Below are 18523 nucleotides of genomic sequence, written 5' to 3'. Positions count from 1 at the left end.
TTAAAAATTTTTTTTTTATTTTTTTGAGATGGAGTTTCGCTCTGTTGCCCAGGCTGGAGTACAGTGGCGTGATCTCGGCTCACTGCAACCTCCGACTCCCGGGTTCAAGCGATTCTCCTGCCTCAGCCTCCCTGGTAGCTGGGACTACAGGCGCCCACCACCATGCCTGGCTAATTTTTGTATTTTTAGTAGAGATGGGGTTTCACCATGTTAGCCAGGATGGTCTCGATCTCTTGACCTTGTGATCCGCCCGCCTCGGCCTCCCAAAGTGCTGGGATTACAAGCGTGAGCCACCACGCCCGGCCGTATTAAAAATTTTAGAACAAAAATGTTGTTAGAGGATTTTTCTTTCTTCTCTCTTCATTCCTCCTATCCCCACCCCTTTATCCCCAGACTGTCTATAAACATTTCATGGAGGGTTAGTGCTTTTTAAAATAGTTTGGGAAAAGCTGACCTAAGGCAGTAAATTGTTATAACTACCGTTTTAAATCACAACAGATTTCGTTATTCAGTAACTGAAGGAATGTGGCCTCCTTCCATGATAGCCTTTTGGTGGTCATTTTTTGTTTTGTTTTGGTTTGGTTTTTTGATAACACTGAAGTAAGTTTCTGAATGTATATAAACACATTATTACTTAGCTTGATTTAACATTCTTCGTAGATAATCTGTTTTCTGGGATTTTCTTCAAAGCTTAAAAAATATAAAGTGTCTTTGTTATATTTGTCACAAAGAGCCTATACCAAACTCCTAATCAAATGAAAGCAGCCTTGAATGTTTCATAAGACTACAGCTAATGTCTTTATCTCTCTAGCTTTCGAACCTCTGATTTGGAGTTCAGTGGAAATTTAACCTTTTTGGACCTCTTCCCTTGGTGACTCACAGTCTCTGGAATCATAAGGTCTGCTTTACTTTACAGCTCAATTTAATTCGTGAGAACTATAGGAGCCAAAAGGGAGCTAATCAGAGTCACTAAAATATTGAAACAGATCAACTGTGACTTTTAGATTTGTATGGAATATGTGGAATTTCTCTCCCTGGTTTGGGTAATGAGTGCTTTTGAATTGGGACATATGTTGAGGGTCTCATATTTATGATTTATGATTTCTAAATAGTGCATATCCCAAAGGACAGATTACTCCAATTGGAACTAGGCACTTTGCTTTTATAAACTTGATGAGTTACCATGGAATATCAGTCTTAGTTGAGCCCTCTATGCACTAGATCACTGATGAAGTTGTTATTTTGTGTTTGCAAAACACTATCTGGATTGTATTTATTTATGTGGTGGACAAAGAGGTTAGAAGTTATAGATACTCAAAAGTGAAAATTCATTCAGTAGACTTTCTCTTATATTCTAATAATGAAATTAAGCTAGTACTTAGTTTGTCCTATAACTCTAACCCTTCATTTGGGTCAAATAGCAGTAGAAGTTATTCCTTTTAAATGTTGCTGTGGTGTTGATTTCATTATCCAAAAATCTACTGTTAAAGGAGTGAAAATAATTCTGTGTTTCAATCTTGCCCATGATTTATATCTCTCTTTATCAGCTAGCTCTGAAGTGTTTTAGGTTTTGTTTTGTTTTGTTTGTATTTTATTAACACACTTAAACATGATGCCTTGATTTATAATTCCTGTTAATTTGCATTTATTCTTCTTATGTTCCTACTCATCAAAATAAATTCTGTAGTCCTTTTGAGTATGCTTTGAACACTTATCTACATGTAACATTTCATACTTAACCCTGGAAGGACTATTGTAGTATTTTTATCTGAAGGTAAAAATAATGAGTAAATAAAAACAGAACGTTAGATCTGTTTTTCAAATTTATATATTGTTTCAGTGTGTAGCCTATTTAAACAAGCGGTAAACTTGCTCATCAAAGACTAAATAGATCCATTGGTCCTTTTATATGAGGGGGTGCTGTTAGTGCTATGGTTTACCGAAGACTGAGCCAATGGTCTTTCTCCTTATTTTACTATTAGTACTAGTAAAGAAAAATACTCATCCTCGATTTCTTGTGATGATAATGACAGGTAATGATTTACTACAAGAGTCTGTCAGATTCTAAGCTGGCTAAATAATTTTTCTTTATAATGTGTTAACGAAGTTTTTAGTAAGCTGAGTGACATAGTGCCTTGTCACCACAAATGCTTTTTGATTACATGAAAAGTGTTATAAAAACACATTTTCTGCAGCAAGGGCCATTTCCAGCGTAATGAAATATGGAATATTTTCAAATGAACTCCAAAGTGATATGTGTTGAGGTCTTGCTCTTGGTCTAATCTGCCTCAGTCCTGAGAAGCCTAGCTCTAAGATAAACAAAGGACATCTTCCACTGGGAGTGCAATGTTGGAACTGCTCACTGCCTTAAGTAACCATATGCATAGCCTCTTTCCTGATAGTTGGCTCCTATCTCCCTTTGTAATCCTTTCCTTCTTCCATGCCTGCTGCTTAAGTTGCAGACTATTCCAGTGTCACTTCTCTTGGACACTTCTGTCTGTTGCAGGCATAGGCCTGTCTCATCCCAGACTCACCTCTTCTACAAGATCCTCCCTGTAAATATCTCCTTTGTGTTTGCCGGATCATCTTATTTGGTTATCTTTGGCGATGGAGGTGGTAGTGCTTATTACTTAGAGTTTTTTATGTACCAACTATAGTGTCAGCAGTATGCTTTGTCTGATTTAATTCTAACAACCACCTCATGTGTTAGATGCTATTAATATTTCTGTTTTACAAATGAAGAATGGAAAACCAAGGTTTAGGGAGTTTAAGTAACTAAATGACATCTCATTTTTATCTATGGACTGTGGCACATGCTGTCAGAGTCGGTCTTTGACATAGCACCTAGGAAAGAAGCTGAATCAGATTAAACATACTACCCAAACATTAGGTCAATTGAAAATGGCTAGGGAAAGGGGAAGATTCATCGTAAAACTAATTGAGTAAAGCTAGGGAGGCCCAATAAGTTCAAAGATTTGAATTCAAGGTAGAAAGAAGAAGAAACCCCCTAGCAAAAGGTGGCCTTAATGGCCCATAGCCTTAGATCTGGCATCATTTAGAACCACATGGCTGGGCATGTGGCTCACACCTGTAATCCCAATACTTTGGGAGGCTGAGGCGGACAGATCACTTGAGGTCAGGAGTTTGAGACCAGCCTGACCAACGTGGCGAAACCCTGTTTCTACTGGAAAAAAAAAAAAAAAAAAGAAGCAGCAGCAGCATCACAGCCTCAGGGAAAGCACCTACCAGCTTCCAACAGTCTTCGTTCCTTTGAATCCTTTGCCATCTGGTTATATTCCCTCTTCCCATTCTTGTTATCTGCCCATCTTTGACACTTCTTTTCCTCTCTGCTGTTACTTGGCATTGCCTTGGGCAACTTTGGTTCAGTTGATATTCATGTTGATGAACCATTTGCTAGTCAAACCCAAGTCTGTGTGTGAGACCTTCTACTTTATTAACCCATGTCACCACAAATGACCAGAGCTTGGACCTGATTATCCCCTGGGCCAGCTCCTTCTCTAAAGCCATGAGCTCAGAATTCTTCTCCCACCACAGCCTCCTAGTTTTCTACTCCCTTATTCCTACTGTGCTTTCTGTTTTTTGATACTCCACTGCTTTCATCCCTTTTCTTCTGGTCCACTGTGTCCCAGGTTGTATTACACAAATATTAACACTTCGTAAGTAAAGGGTTAATGGTTAAGGTGGGGGAATGTACTGCATATTATATCCTCCTTCTGGGAATAGCTCTGAGGAGTCTTACAGTAAAGAAACATGCTTAGCTTTATTTAATTAAACCTCTTTTTTTCAAACTTATTTATAAACAGCTTCCATGTAACAGCTTTTGACTTCCTTTGTAGCAAGTATTCCATGGAGCACACTTTGCAGAGCACAGTTGCAATGAGGAAGAAAGGGAAGGAGGAAGAAATAAATGGTGAGAGGAGAGAGGGAAGGAGGGTGAGAGGACAGAGGGAAGGAGAGAGAGAGGGAATAACAAATCTTACTGATAGGCCTTGCTAAGAGTTCCTGTTATTCAATCTTAACTAGGCCTTTGTTTCCTGTTGCCATCTTTTATATATTTCCTCATTACTCTAGGATTCCAAACCTTTTCATTGTTTTCTAACATTTACTGACATTCCACTATCAGTCTGCTCCTACTTAATACCTCTTGGAGAGATTTGAGGACATCTAAAAGGTAAATTATTTCAGTTTCTTCATTTTAAGAGTTTCAACATACCTCATGCTTCTCTTTCTTGTTATCTCAAAGGAAAAGCTAGTCTTATTCCATTCCTCAAGGGCAGCATGTCCAAAACAATTATACTTTAGGATACATATGTCACTGTTTCTTTTCTGGCCTTGTCCCTCTTTCCCTGCTGCCTGGTTAGTGCTTGCTTGACTTTTAGTGTTCAGCATGACTATCACTTCTGCAATTTACTTTATTTATTTATTTATTTATTTTTGAGATGTTCTCTTGGTCTGTTGCCCAGATTGGAGTACAGTGGCATGATCTGGCTCACTGCAACCTCCGCCTCCTGGGTTCAAGTGATTCTCCTGCCTCAGCTTCCTGAGTAGCTGGGATTACAGGCGCGCACCACCTTGCCTGGCTAATTTTTATATTTTTAGTAGAGATGGGGTTTCACCATGTTGACCAGGCTGGTCTCAAATCCCTGACCTCAGGTGATCCGCCCACGTTGGGCCTCCCAAAGTGCTGGGATTACAGGCATGAGCTATCGTGCCTGACCTAGACTTTCTTTTTTTAGAGCAGTTTTAGATTCATAGCAAAATACACTGATTTCTCATATATTCACCACTCCCAGGCATGCACGCCCTCCCCCATCATCAACATCCGCACCAGAGTGGTGCATTTGCTACAATTGATGAACCTACCTTGACGCATCATTACCACTCAAAGTTCTGTAATTGATGTTCTACAGTCATCTTCTATAAGCTTCCTTGTATGAGGCTGTGATTTGTTCTTTGTTATGTTCCTCGCACTTAACATAGTGAGAACTTTCAATACCACTTAATACAGGTTATATGCAAATCTTTTTTCTTTTACTCTTTCTGCCATCTTCTAATTGACTATTGGATTTATTCACCTGGATATTCCACAAGTACCTAAAACTAGCCTTGTCGCCACTCTTCCAAATTCTGTCAGTGAATGGTTCCACCATTTATCTATTCATTCACTCAAGCCAGAACTTGTTAATCATCTTAGCTGCCCTATTTTGCCTCAGCCACCTTTTTCTGCTGATCTACCATTTCCTCATCTTACAGTATGATGTCATAATTTTACTTCCTAAATACTTCTTGAGTTTCGCCTCTATTTCTGTTAAACTTGTCTCCTCCATACCATCATCATGACTCAGCTAGTATATTGTTAACAGTCACCTAGCCGACCCCTGTGTGCAGTTGATTCCTTCAAATCCATCCTTCATGCTGCTTACACACAGTGAGCTATCTGAAGCATAGATCTTAAAACCTTCCATGGCATTTCATCTCTTTTCAACTCTATTGGTGATATTTATGGCATTCCATGACCTTGCCTCTGCCCACCTCTCTGGCATCATTTCATGCCACTTTTCCTGCTCCAAACCTGATGGTCTAATGACTCTAAATTACTTGTGGTTCTCTGTCATGGTGTTTGCTTGCTTCTTAATCCAGCCTTCAAGACTCAGCTCAGTTTTTATCTCCTCTGAGTATCCTTTTTTGTCCTCTCAGCCTCTACTAAAAACTCTGTGTGCTCACAGTAGTACCTGTGCACAACTCCATGTGCTTGTTACATTAGGCATCATATAGCCACGAAATGTCTGAATATTCGTGAGGCCCAGTTTTTCCAGGGCATCTTACTATTTTCTAGCCCATGGCTAATGCACAGTTAATGTTTCTTGAACTGAGTTCAGGATATTCAGGGAGAATAGTCCAGCACACAAAAATGTGGGCCTTGAACCACAATCACTTACTGAGAGATTTAGGAATTATTTTGTGTAAGGTGATAGTTGACCATTTGCGACTGGTGATTGGTAGAGAGAAAAGGTAAGGCCAGTATGCGTAACCTTTACTATGGTCTTTTTTGTTTATTTTTTTTCCAGAGACAGGGCTTTGCTCTGTCCTCCAGGCTGGAGTGCAGGGCCATAATCATGGCTCATCATAACCTCAAATTCCTAGGCTTAAGCAAGATCCTCCTACCTCAGCTTCCAGAGTAGCTGGGACTACAGGTCCATACCACCACACCTACCTAAGTAAAATTTTTTTTGGCCGGGCGTGGTGGCTCTCACGCCTGTAATCCCAGCACTTCGGGAGGCTGAGGCAAGCAGATCACGAGGTCAAGAGATCGAGACCATCCTGACGAACATGGTGAAACCCCGTCTCTACTAAAAATAAAAAATTAGCTGGGTGTGGTGGTGTGTAAGTTGCAGCTTCTCTGGAGGCTGAGGCAGGAGAATCACTTGAACCCGGGAGGCGGAGGTTGCAGTGAGCCGAGATCGCGCCATTGCACTCCAGTCTGGCAACAGAGTGAGACTCCGTCTCAAAAAAAAAAATTTTTTTTTTGTAGAGACCGAGTCTCACTATGTTGCCCAAGCTGGTCTTAAACTCTTGCCCTTCAGGGATCCTCATGCTTTGGCCTCCCAGAGTGCTGAGATTACAGGCATGAACCACTGTGCCCAGGCTTTATAGTTGTTATGTAGCATTTTTACCCTAAAAAGTAGTAAGTTTCTAGAGGACAGATACCTTGTATTGTTTGTCTTGGTGTTTATTTTTCACAGTGCTCAGTCTAATGTCCTGGACAAAGTGGGTGTTCAATATGTGTTTGGACTAAGTAGCAATACATGACTAGAATTCAGTAGAAGGGAGAGGCTGTTCTCTTTCTTGGATTTCTGAGCTCTGTAAGTTCACACTTCAGGGACCCATTTACCTCTTTAATTCCCTGCATGCAAAAGGAGGATGAATGCCCTAGATGATAGATTGAACCTGACCTCTTGATGTTTTATGTGATATAGCTACGTGCCACATCGGTCCTCATATGCCTTTGTTTTTATATAGGCTATAAAACCAAAATTACTTCAAGAGGAATATTTGACCATTTTCATCCTTCTTTTAAAATGAATTGGAGTTACCAAAAGTAGCCTGATGCAGTTGAATAAAATTGGGTGTATTTTAAAACCTCTAAACAAAAAGGTTTTAATCATCTGTAGTTGTATCTACATATGTCTGAAAACCCCTGAGTCTTCTTTCAGTTGCCCTGGTGACTATTTCATTGGAGTGGGGTAGCAAGAAAGACTACATCAGTGGAGTCCAAACACTAGCTACTTTCCACATAGGCTATTTAAATAGAAATTAATTACAATGAAATAAAATTTAAAATTCAGTTCTTCAGTCACAGTAGCCACATTTCAAATGCCACATGTGGCTGGTGGCTGCCATCCTGGACAGCACAGATATAGAACATTTTCATTACTGCAGAAAGTTAGACTGAATAGCAATGTACTAGGTCATCCCTAAGGATCCTTCTGCATCTGACATCTTTCTACTGGGAAACCTGCTCACAGGGACTTCTGAGATTTCTCAACATTGTTTGACTGCATTTTGAATTTTTTTAGATTGGATATTACTTCAAATAATTCAGTTGTTGAGTAGAACTTGTCCATTTTTAATAAAGATCTTTTCATTGTAATAGCATTTGTTTTAACTACTAATGTATTTGCATTTTTATTCTTTCTCCAAAGAGTGCACTTCCAGAGAGTGTCCTCAAGCCTTTTAGGAAAATTAGTTTTGTTTCATCCTTAACAACAGTGAAGTTCAGACTGTAATATTATTATTTCATACTGGATAATTCGATAATTAAATTAAGAATTAAGCACTATAATATGTATGTATGCACGTTACTTGATTTGCATGGCACATTTTATAATAGCGCTGTGAGTGTGCTAAGCTGTCATTGAACTACCGTAAAAATTACTTAAGTCTGGGTGTGGTGGTTCATGCTTGTAATTCTAGCACTTTGGGAGGCTGAGGTGGGATGATCACTTGAGCCCAGGAGTTCAAGACCAGCCTGGGCAAGATGGTGAGACCCCATCACTACAAAAATTTTTTAAAAAATTAGCTGGGTGTGGTAGCATGCATCTGTAGTCCCAGCTACTTGGGAGGCCGAGGCAGGAGGATCCCTTGAGCCTAAGAGTTCGAGGCGGCAGTGAGCTATGATCACACCAGTGCACTCCAGCCTGGGTGACAAAGTGAGACCCCCATCTCTTAAAAATATATATTACTGAAAAATAAGTATTTTTCAGAGTACTTCTTAGAGTTGAAAAAACCTGCTAATTATTTAAAAGTATAAACTATAATAAAATATTGAAGTTACTGCTCACCTGTATTTCTTGGACAAATTACATCCATTTTACTTCTAGGACTAGAAAACTTATATCACCATTAGCTGTTTCTCTGAAATTTTGTCATGTTGAGTTTGATTGCCTGTCTATAAAGATGGATAATAATGTGACTATATGGTATTGAAAGTATCCATTGGCTTGGACATAATAGCAATGTGGTTTGTTGGTGTTTGCAAAAGTGATTGATGGATATGGCCATGTAGTCATACAGTAATAGAAGTGAGAAATAGGAAAGACCTGTCCGAGCGTCTTGTGCCAGTGTGGGTTTATTTCCTAAGGAATAATCATTTACCATAATAGTACTGAGAAGTAAATTCTTTGGAGGCATAGGATAATGAGGGTGTATTATTATGTTTTGTCTTTTCTAAAGTAAGAATTCTTCTGTTTATTATTAGCATGAAAATAGATATGATTGTGCAATAAATACTGTTTAAAGAAGAACTTCCTTCATGTTTTATAAACCTACACAATTCTATTCTTCATGTTTAATGAAGTTTGTGTAGGAAGATAGTGTGACTGTTTTTGATTAGAGGCATATTTTGTTTCAAGAATTGGATGAAGATCTTCTTCCTAAACTGATTGTGTTCCCAGACTAGTTGTTAATTATTTGGAATTAGGAGCCATGATGGTGAAATTTCCACCACATCTAGAAATTCTGTGAATTTTAAACCTCTAATGGCTTGTTTTCTGAAGTGAAAAACTAATGCAGAGTTCTGTCACTAGAAACACAGCAGTGCTTAGGAGAGATTGGAAGTAGGGTTGTGGTGAGAATTGGCAGGAGGACTCTTTCTCCCTTCATTCCTCCTCCTTCGTTCTGCACTAGCTGATAAGAGCTGGGCCATAGGAGTGGAGACTAAAAATGAAAGGAGGTTTCATTGCTTAGCACTTCTTTTCCTCTTTTCCCCCTTCTGCTGGCAATCCTTGATGGGGAGGAAACAAATTGTCTGTATAGCAGCCCGATTATTTCATATTAAGCAACTGTCAAATTAATATAAGGACAACTGCAGGTTATTTCCAGTGTGAATTACAGAGTACTTTAAAAACTCGGTATATTTCATTTATCTATCATTAGGGCAAATCATTTCAAATGCTTATAATGAGCTATGATTTTTATCAGCATTTCCCACATTTGAGTCATAAACACTTTGAAAATTCATAGGGAGACTCTTAATAGCTGTTTAAAGAGGAAAACCAAATCAAACCAAAAGAAAGTAGAGGGGCGAGGTGATCCTCAGCACAGCCGTTTGTATGTGTCACCACAGCTGACCCCCGGACTCAGCCTTTCACACCACCTTGCCCTCTGCTACCTCTCCACGCACAGTCTTATTTAGGTCCATGAACTAGTTAGCTGCTAATTGGTTAAATATGCCTTCTTAAATATGAGCATGTTAGCCTGGCTATTTCCTGAAAACCAGTTGGAGTTTATTAAAAATGGAGACCATTTTTATTGAAGCCATAATTGTCATGGGCGATACACGTGAGAGATCACCCTGTGGCTGGCCTGTCAGACTTTCATGAGCCTTCAGAAATTAAGGGGAATGAGTGAGTTTGTTTTCTTGTAAGCTGTCACATTCTTCTCTTCAAAGTGTCAGCCTGAGTCATGCACAGATAAATGTTAGAAACTTTCACCTTCTCCAGTTGATTTTTTTACCCTTACATAATTTAGTAGTATGATTGATTTTCCTCTAACATTTAATGTTTTTGTACTTTTAATTTTTGAAATGTGAGCCTGTGCTTTAGACTTGGGAAAACTTAGAGGTAGTTCCAGTATAGAAAGCTTAGCCTATAGACAGTTTAATCAACTTACACAAAACAAAGCTATAATATTTTTGCTAAGTAATAGAGATTCTGAAAGGCAATGGAGAGGAGGAGGATGAGCTTTGTAAAATCAGCTAATCCAGATAGAAAGTGTCAGTTAATTTAACATATTTTTATTGACAGTTTTACATATGAACACCACTGTTGTAGGAATGGTGAATCAATCATAAATCTTGTCTTAAAGGAGCTTCTAGTAAGGGCTAGAAGGCACGTTCATAAATAACAACAGAAAGCAGAAAGTCTTAAGTGTCTTGTGAAAAAAAGTTCAAATAAATTACAAGAGGGAGAATTATTTTCTAGCTGGAGAGTAAATTTGGATAGACTTGAAGCAAACTATTATTTGAGCAAGATCAAAAGGTTGGATAAGTTTTGGAGTTAAGAAGGAAAGATATTCCAGGATCGTATCTGTAGCAGCACAAACAGATGCTATAGAAAAATGAATTTCTGAGTTTCTAGTATGTAGGCTGCACAGAAGGTAGAGTTTGTGTGTGTGTGTATGTTATATATATGTGCTGAATGAGACTAGATAAGATCTAGGGTAAGGGAGCTTGACTGTTAGTTCAAGGGATTTGTTCTGTATTGAAAAGGCAGCAGAAAGCCATTGAAAGCTTTGAAGTGGAGCAGAAGCACATCATAGCCTACTTGGGCAGAAACTGAAGGTGGGCTGTCAGCAATGCAGCAGTTAGATTATTGTAGTAATCTTGATGAGACTGGATGAGGGCTGAGGGTAGTTTAGTAGTGATTAAGATGAGGTAATAAATGTGTGAGATCCTGCTGGATCAGTCAATATAGGACTTGGCAGTTAATTGATATGGGAGTGATAAAAGAAGAAGGAGGCTCCAGAAAGTTTGAGAGTTACTGGCCCATTAGACATTAATACTTTTTATATGGAGCTTTAGAATTCATAAAACACTATTATATCTGAAAGCTTTTGTAACTCTGTAGGTTAAAGTTATAGTAGAATTATCCTTACTGTGGATGAGGAAATAAAGAATTTAGGGATTTTTCTATGGTTAATATGAGAGTAAATGCAGATCTAGACCTATAACTAGTCTTCCAGTTTCTTGGCCAGTATTTCTTTTATATCCTTCCTTGTGAACCTGGGAAGAAAAGCTCTGGTATCTAGTCCCAATGTCTTTTTGTTTGTTTGTTTGTTTGTTTGTTTTTTGAGACAGAGTCTTGCTCTGTCACCCAGGCCGGAGGTGCAGTGGCATGATTTCGGCTCACTGCAACCTCCACCTCCCAAGCTCAAGCGATTCTCATGCCTTAGCCACTCGAATAGCTGGGACTACAGGTGTGGGCCACAGTGCTCAGCTAATTTTTGTATTTTTAGTAGAGATGGCCAGGCTGGTCCTGAACTCTTGACCTCAAGTGATCCACCTGCTTTGGCCTCCAAAGTACTGGGATTGTAGGTGTGAGCCACTGCCCCCAACCACCACTAAGTTTTTGAATGTGGGCAAATTGCTTATTTCTTGGAGCTTTAGTCTCTCTAGATGCCCTTATCCTTTCTATCTTGCAAGGATACTTTGAAGATAAAATGCAATGTTTTTGGTTTTGTCAACTCTTTATTCAGCAAATAATGAGCACTAAATACTATGCTTAGTACTGGGGGGCCACAAGATGTTAAAATTTTTTTTGTGTGTTTCACAGATCAGAGGACAGGAAATGCAGATAAATAATTGTAATAACCGCAGTAAGTGTTCTAATACAAGTATGTACATTTGGCTCTAGAGTCATAGAGTAATGGGCAGTCAGGCAATTAGTGAAGGCTTCCCAGGGAGATGGGAACTGAGTCCTGAAGCATAATTCATGGTTTAATGGTAGTAAAAAGTTAAACAAGGCAGAGGGTAAAATAATGCATCATCATCATCATAATACTAGCTGTTATTTGTTGAAAAGCTTATAATTCTGACCACATCTCTGCAAGATATTTTCATTTTATAAGTAAGAAAATAGGTTCAAAAGGTTGTGATTTGATCATAGTATTTAATGAAGTCAGTATGGTACATTAGGGAGGTGCAAATAGTTAAGTATCACTGGGCAGTAGCAAACAAGCAACAGAAAGGATAAAGATAAAACTGAAAAAGGGGCTCAAGTATGCTATATTCTAGATATTAAAAAATAAAAGTAATAAAACTAGTGGTTTCATGACAGAGAGGGGAGACTATTTTAACATATATGAGACAAAGGATTAATACCTAGTAAAATATACCTAATTAAACATTGGTTACTATGTGGACCAAGATGTTTCCACTGATCAGTTCTCTGAAACATTTAAGGAAGATATAATACTAAGTTCACAGAAACTCAAAGAAGAGAGGAGGAGGGAGCACTTTCCAACTCATTTATAAAGCCATATATATATATATATATATATATACACACCTCCGATACTAGTATGTGACAAAGATTTTATAAAATATTAGCAAATGAAATCCAGAAATATGTAAAAAGGATAATACATGATTACTAAGCAGAGTTTATCTCAGAAATGCAGGATTGGATTTATATTTTATATTTTATACAATTAAAATATATTTATATTTTAAACAATGTATGATTATTGTGATAGATGCAGAATAAGCACTTGACAAAATTTAGTAACCATTCAGACTAAAAAACTGTTAGCAGGCTGAGAGTAATGGCTCATGCCTGTAATCCTAACACTCTGGGAGGCCAAGGTGGGTGGATCACCTGAGGTTAGGAGTTTGAGACCAGCCTGGCCAACACAGTAAAACTCCATCTCTACTAAAATTACAAAAATTAGCTGGGCGTGGTAGCATGCACCTGTAGTCCCAGCTACTTGGGAGGCTGAGGCAGGAGAATTACTTGAACCCAGGAAGCAGAGGTTGCAGTGAGCCAAGATCGCACCACTGCACTCCAGCCTAGGTGACAAAGCAAGACTGTCTCCAGAAAAAAACAAAAAACAAACAAAAAAACTATTAACAACTATGTCCTCAATCTGATAAAGAGTATCTGTGAAAAACCTACTACTAAAATCATGCTTCATGGTGAAATATGAAATACTCTTCCCAAAGATTGGGGGAAAAGCAAGAATACACACACTCTTCATTCTTATTAACATTGTACTAGAAATCCTAGCCAATGCAGTAAGGCAAGAAAAAGAAATAAAATGTTTGAAAATCAGAAAGGAAGAAGTAAAACTGTTTCTATTTGTAGTTGACGGTGTTTGTTTATGCAGAAAAACTCAAGGAACTTAAAAAATAACTATTAGAACTAATTTATTTAGCAAGACATAAGGTCAGTATACAAAAATCATTATATTTTTATATACTTGCCATAAATGAAATTTTAAAAATTTCATTAAAAATAGCGTTAAAAAACTGTAAAATACGTAGAAATAAATTTAACAAAAAATGTGTAAGACCAGTATCTTGAAGACCGTAAAACATTGCTGAGAGAAATTGAAGAAAACCTGAATAAAAGAATATCTACCATGTTCATGGACCAGATGACGCAGTGTGGTTAAGATATCAGTTCTCAGCCGGGTGCGGTGGCTCACGCTTATAATCCCAGCACTTTGGGAGGCTGAGATGGGTGGATCACTTGAGGACAGGAGTTCAAGACCAGCCTGGCTAACATGGTGAAACCCCATCTGTACTAAAAGTACAAAAAAATGAGCCAGGCGTGGTGACGGGCACCTATAATCCCAGCTAGTCAGGAGGCTGAGGCAGGAGAATTACTCGAACCCAGGAGGCAGAGGTTGCAGTGAGCCAAGATCATGCCATTGCAATCCAGCCTGGGCAACAAGAGTGAAACTCCATCTCAAAAAAAAAAAAGATATCAGTTCTCCCTATATGCAGTTCCAATCATAATACCAAGCAGGCATTTTGTAGAAAATGCAAAGCTGATTCCTAAAATTTATATGGAAACATAAAGGACCCTTATTTACAAAGAAATTGTAAATAAGAAGGGCAGAGTTTGCAGACTTACGTGAATTGCTTTGGATACTTACAATAAGACTACAGTAAACAAGACAGTATATGTGGTGAGTTGAATAGTGTCCCCCCAAATTAATGTCCACCTGGACTCTCAGGATGTGGCTTTATTTGGAAATACAGTCTTTGCAGATGTAACTAGTTAAGATGAGGCCACACTGGATTATGGTGTACCCTAAATCAATGACTGGTGTCCTTATGAGAGAAGGAAAGGACACAGAGACAAAGACACTTAGGGAAAACGCTTATATGATGATGGAGGTAGAGATTGGACTGATATATCTGCATGCCAAGGAACCCCAGGGATTGCTAGAAGCCACCAGAAGCTAGGAAGAGGCCAGGAAGAGCCTTAGAGCCTTCATAGGGAGCGTGATACTACCAACAACTGGTTTCAGATTTCTAGACTCCAGAACTGTGAGATAATACATTTTTGTTGTTTTAAGCTGCCTGCTTTGTGGTTCTTTGTCACAGCAGCTCAAGGAAATGCATACAATATGATACTGACATAACAATCAAATTGATCAGTGGAACCAAGTAGTAAACCCAGAAACAGACCCATGTTTATACGGTCATTTGATTTTCAACAAAAATGCCAAAGCAATACAACAAGGGCAAAGAAGTGTCTTTTCAACAAATGGTGTTGGCGAAACTGGATTTCCATGTGGGCTTAAAAAAATAAATTGCCCCTTCCCACATACTATACTTAGAAAATAATTCTAAATTCTAACTGAAAAAGCAAAAACTATAAAGCTTCCAGAGGAAAACATCTTTGTAGCTTAGGAGTCGACAAAGATTTCCTAGGACATATAGCTTTTATAGCTAATGGGAAACATTAGCTATAAAAGAAAAAAACTCATAAATACTTGTGACAAAAAGACATTAGGAAAATAGTCAAGCTAAAGACAGGGATGCCAGGCGCATTGGATCATGCCTGTTATCCCAGCACTTTGGGAGGCCAAGGCAGAGGGATCACTGGAGTACAGGAGTTCAAGGCCAGCCTGGGCAGCATAGGGAGACCTTGTCTCTACAAAAAAAAAAAAAAAAATTAATTAGCTGGGCATGGTGGCACATGCCTGTGGTCCCAGCTACTTGGGAGGCTGAGGTGGAAGGATCACTTGGAGGCCAGGTGTGGTGGCTCACACCTGTAATCTCAGCACCTTGGGAGGCTGAGGTAGATGCATTGCTTGAGCCCAGGAGTTCAATACCAGTCTGGACAACATGGCAGTGGTCTCTATTAAAAATCCAAAAATTAGGCCGGGCATGGTGGCTCACGCCTATAATCCTAGCACTTTGGGAGGCCAAGGCGGGTGGATCACGAGGTCAGGAGATCAAGACCAACCTGGCTAACACTGTGAAACCCCGTCTCTACTGAAAATACAAAAAAAATTAGCTGGGCGTGGTGGCAGGTGCCTGTAGTCCCAGCTACTCGGGAGCCTGAGGCAGGAGAATGGCGTGAACCTGGGAGGCAGAGCTTGCAGTTAGCCAAGATCGCGCCACTGCACCCCAGCCTGGGTGACACAGGGAGACTCCATCTCAAAAAAAAAAGGAAAAAAAAAAGTCAAAAATTAGCCAGGCATGGTGGCACACACCTGTAGTCCCAGCTACTTGGGAGGCTGAGGGTGACAGGATTGATGCCTGGGAGGTCAAGACTGCAGTGAGATGTGATTGCATCACTACACTCCAGCTTTGGTGACACAGTGAGACCCTGTCTCACATAAATAAATAGAAATAAATAAATTTTAAAAGACAGGGAGAAATATTTGCAAAATGTTTATCTGACAAGGGACATGTATCCAGAATATATAAAGAACTACAATTGAAAAATAAAAAGACAGCCAGCCTCACTAGAAAATGAGCAAGAGTTTGAAAGGCATTTCACAAAGGAAGGTATACAAATTGCCAATAAGCACATTAAAAAATGCTTGATATTATTTGTCACTGGAGAAATGCCAGTTATAACTAGAATAAGATATTAGCCTGCAGGAGCTAGAAAGGCTAAAAGATCAAATGTAGGTAGCGATATGGCACAGTTGCAACTCTCATACTTTGTTGTTGGGAGTTTAAAATGTACTACAATGTTGGAAAAAGGTCTGGCTGTTTTTTAGAAAACTGAACATATACTTACCCTATTACCCATTAATTTCATTTCTTTCTATACCTACCTATGAGATACGAAAATATATGCACACAAAAAGATTTGTAGAAGAATGTTTATAGCAGTTTTACTTATAATAGCCAAAACCTGGGGACAGCCCAGGTATCTATCAACAAGAGAATGAATAAACAAATTGTGGGTGTATTCATACAGTGAAATAATTTTTGTATTTTTAGTAGAGATAGGGTTTCACCATCTTGCCCAGGCTGGTCTTGAACTCCTGGCCTCAAGTGATCCACTTGCCTTGGCCTCCTAAAGTGCTGGGATCACAGGGGTGAGCCACCGTGCCTGGCGTGAACTCTAGTTGCTGATATGCAAACGGAAGTGATGGGGTGGAATGCTTGCAACTTACCTCAGAACGCATTAAAAAATACATTTTGATATATGGTCAGAAGAATGGACAGATGACAACATGACAAAAGCAAATATAAAATGTTAATCATAGAAACCAAATAGTATTTGGGTATTCAGTGTATAGTTATTTTAACTTCGCTGTATTTTTGAAATTTTTTAAAATGTTGGGAAAAATGGTTCTCAAAGGTGAATGATTACAAAAATTATTATACTCTACTTTGGAATACTGTGTAGCATTTGTCATTGCATAATATGGAAAGACTTTTTAGGCTTTCTCTTAAGGCAAAAACAAGTTGTAGAAAAATATATTTAAAAAATTAACGTAACACAAAACTGTGTGTTTATATGCACACACACCTAAGTTCTCAGAAGAAGTTTGGGGAGGAAATATGCATCTGTTTATATCTGAGAAGAGGATATCTTGGCAGTGGGCTTATGGGTAATATTTCTTTTCTTTTTGTTTACATTGATTTTCTTCAGTGAAAATACATGACATTTTAAAAAACATTTTGCCTTTAGTGATGTAAAAAATGCCTTTTTTGTCATATTTGGTGAGAAAAAATACTGAATTGAGCAACATAATTTCAACTGATAAATGCATCCATGTAAGAGGAAAAAGAAACTTAGGTATAAATATTGGTTATGTTAATATTAGGAACATAGTTGATCCACCCACCTCAGCCTCCCAAAGTGCTGGGATTACAGGTGTGAGCCAACACGCCTGGCCAGGAAATTTTTTTTTAAAGAAGCATTTCAGACATATACGAAAATAAAATAGGGTAACGAACCTCCCAGTTTCCATCACCCATCTTCAGTATTACAGGCTCATGCCTGTCATCCCAGCACTTTGGGAGGCTGAGGTAGGTGGATCACCTGAGGTTAGTAGTTTGAGACCAGCCTGGCCAACATGGCAAAACCCCATCTCTAAAAATACAAAAATTAGCTAGGTGTGGTGGTGTGTGCCTGTAGTCTCAGCTACTCAGGAGGCTGAGGCAGGAGAATCGCTTGAATCTGGGAGGTGGAGGTTGCAGTGAGCTGAGATCATGCCACTGCACTCCAGCCTGGGTGACAGAGTGAGACTCTGTCTCAAAAAAAAAAAAAAAAAAAAAAAAAAAAAATATATATATATATATATATATATGGACCATAGGATTATGAGGATATTTCCTCTTTGCTATTTAGGTTTTGGAGTGGTGTACTTCTTATTGAAAAATTGTCTAAAATTTCACATCCTAGACTTTTCATATGAATTTTGATTTTTTTTATTAAAGAGGATTGTTAGTAACTTTTCACAATTTTATTAGGATCTAACTAGGTTTAGACCAATAGAGAAAATGGAGCAGCTTGTGCTATTTCTTATATTCATTGATTTGTGTTTTTTTTTAAATTTTTTTATTTTTTATTTATTTATTTTTGAGACAAAGTCTCACTCTGTCGCCCAGGCTGAAGTGCAGTGGCACGATCTCGGTTCACTGCAACCTCTGCCTCCCAGGTTCAGGCGATTCTCCTGCTTCAGCCTCCCGAGTAACTGGGACCACAGGCATGTGCCACCACGCCTGGCTAATTTTTTATATTTTTAGTAAAGATAGGGTTTCACCATGTTAGCCAGGATGGTCTCGATCTCATGACCTGGTGATTTGCCTGCCTTGGCCTCCCAAAGTGCTGGGATTACAGGCATGAGCCACCATGCCTGGCCTGATTACTTTTTTAAAGCTGTTTGCCCTGAACTGTTTGAAAAAGATCTATGGAAATATTTTCTTTTATTGAAATAACACTGGTCTTCTCATTTTGTGAGCTACAGATTTCACTTATTAGTTCAAAGTTCAGTAGTCAATATTTAATACTTTCCATAT

General features: G+C 38.7%; 1 protein-coding gene across 7 annotated transcripts in view; it reads left to right on the top strand.

Annotated features, from left to right (window-relative positions):
- The window catches only part of PARG (poly(ADP-ribose) glycohydrolase), a 122414-nt gene that overhangs the window by 32740 nt on the left and 71151 nt on the right, over window positions 1-18523 (top strand).

This window comes from Pongo abelii, chromosome 8 (assembly GCF_028885655.2).
Source record: "Pongo abelii isolate AG06213 chromosome 8, NHGRI_mPonAbe1-v2.0_pri, whole genome shotgun sequence".
Lineage (NCBI taxonomy): Eukaryota > Metazoa > Chordata > Mammalia > Primates > Hominidae > Pongo > Pongo abelii.
Note: the sequence above shows the minus strand (reverse complement) of the source record. Positions and strands in the feature narration are given on the sequence as shown.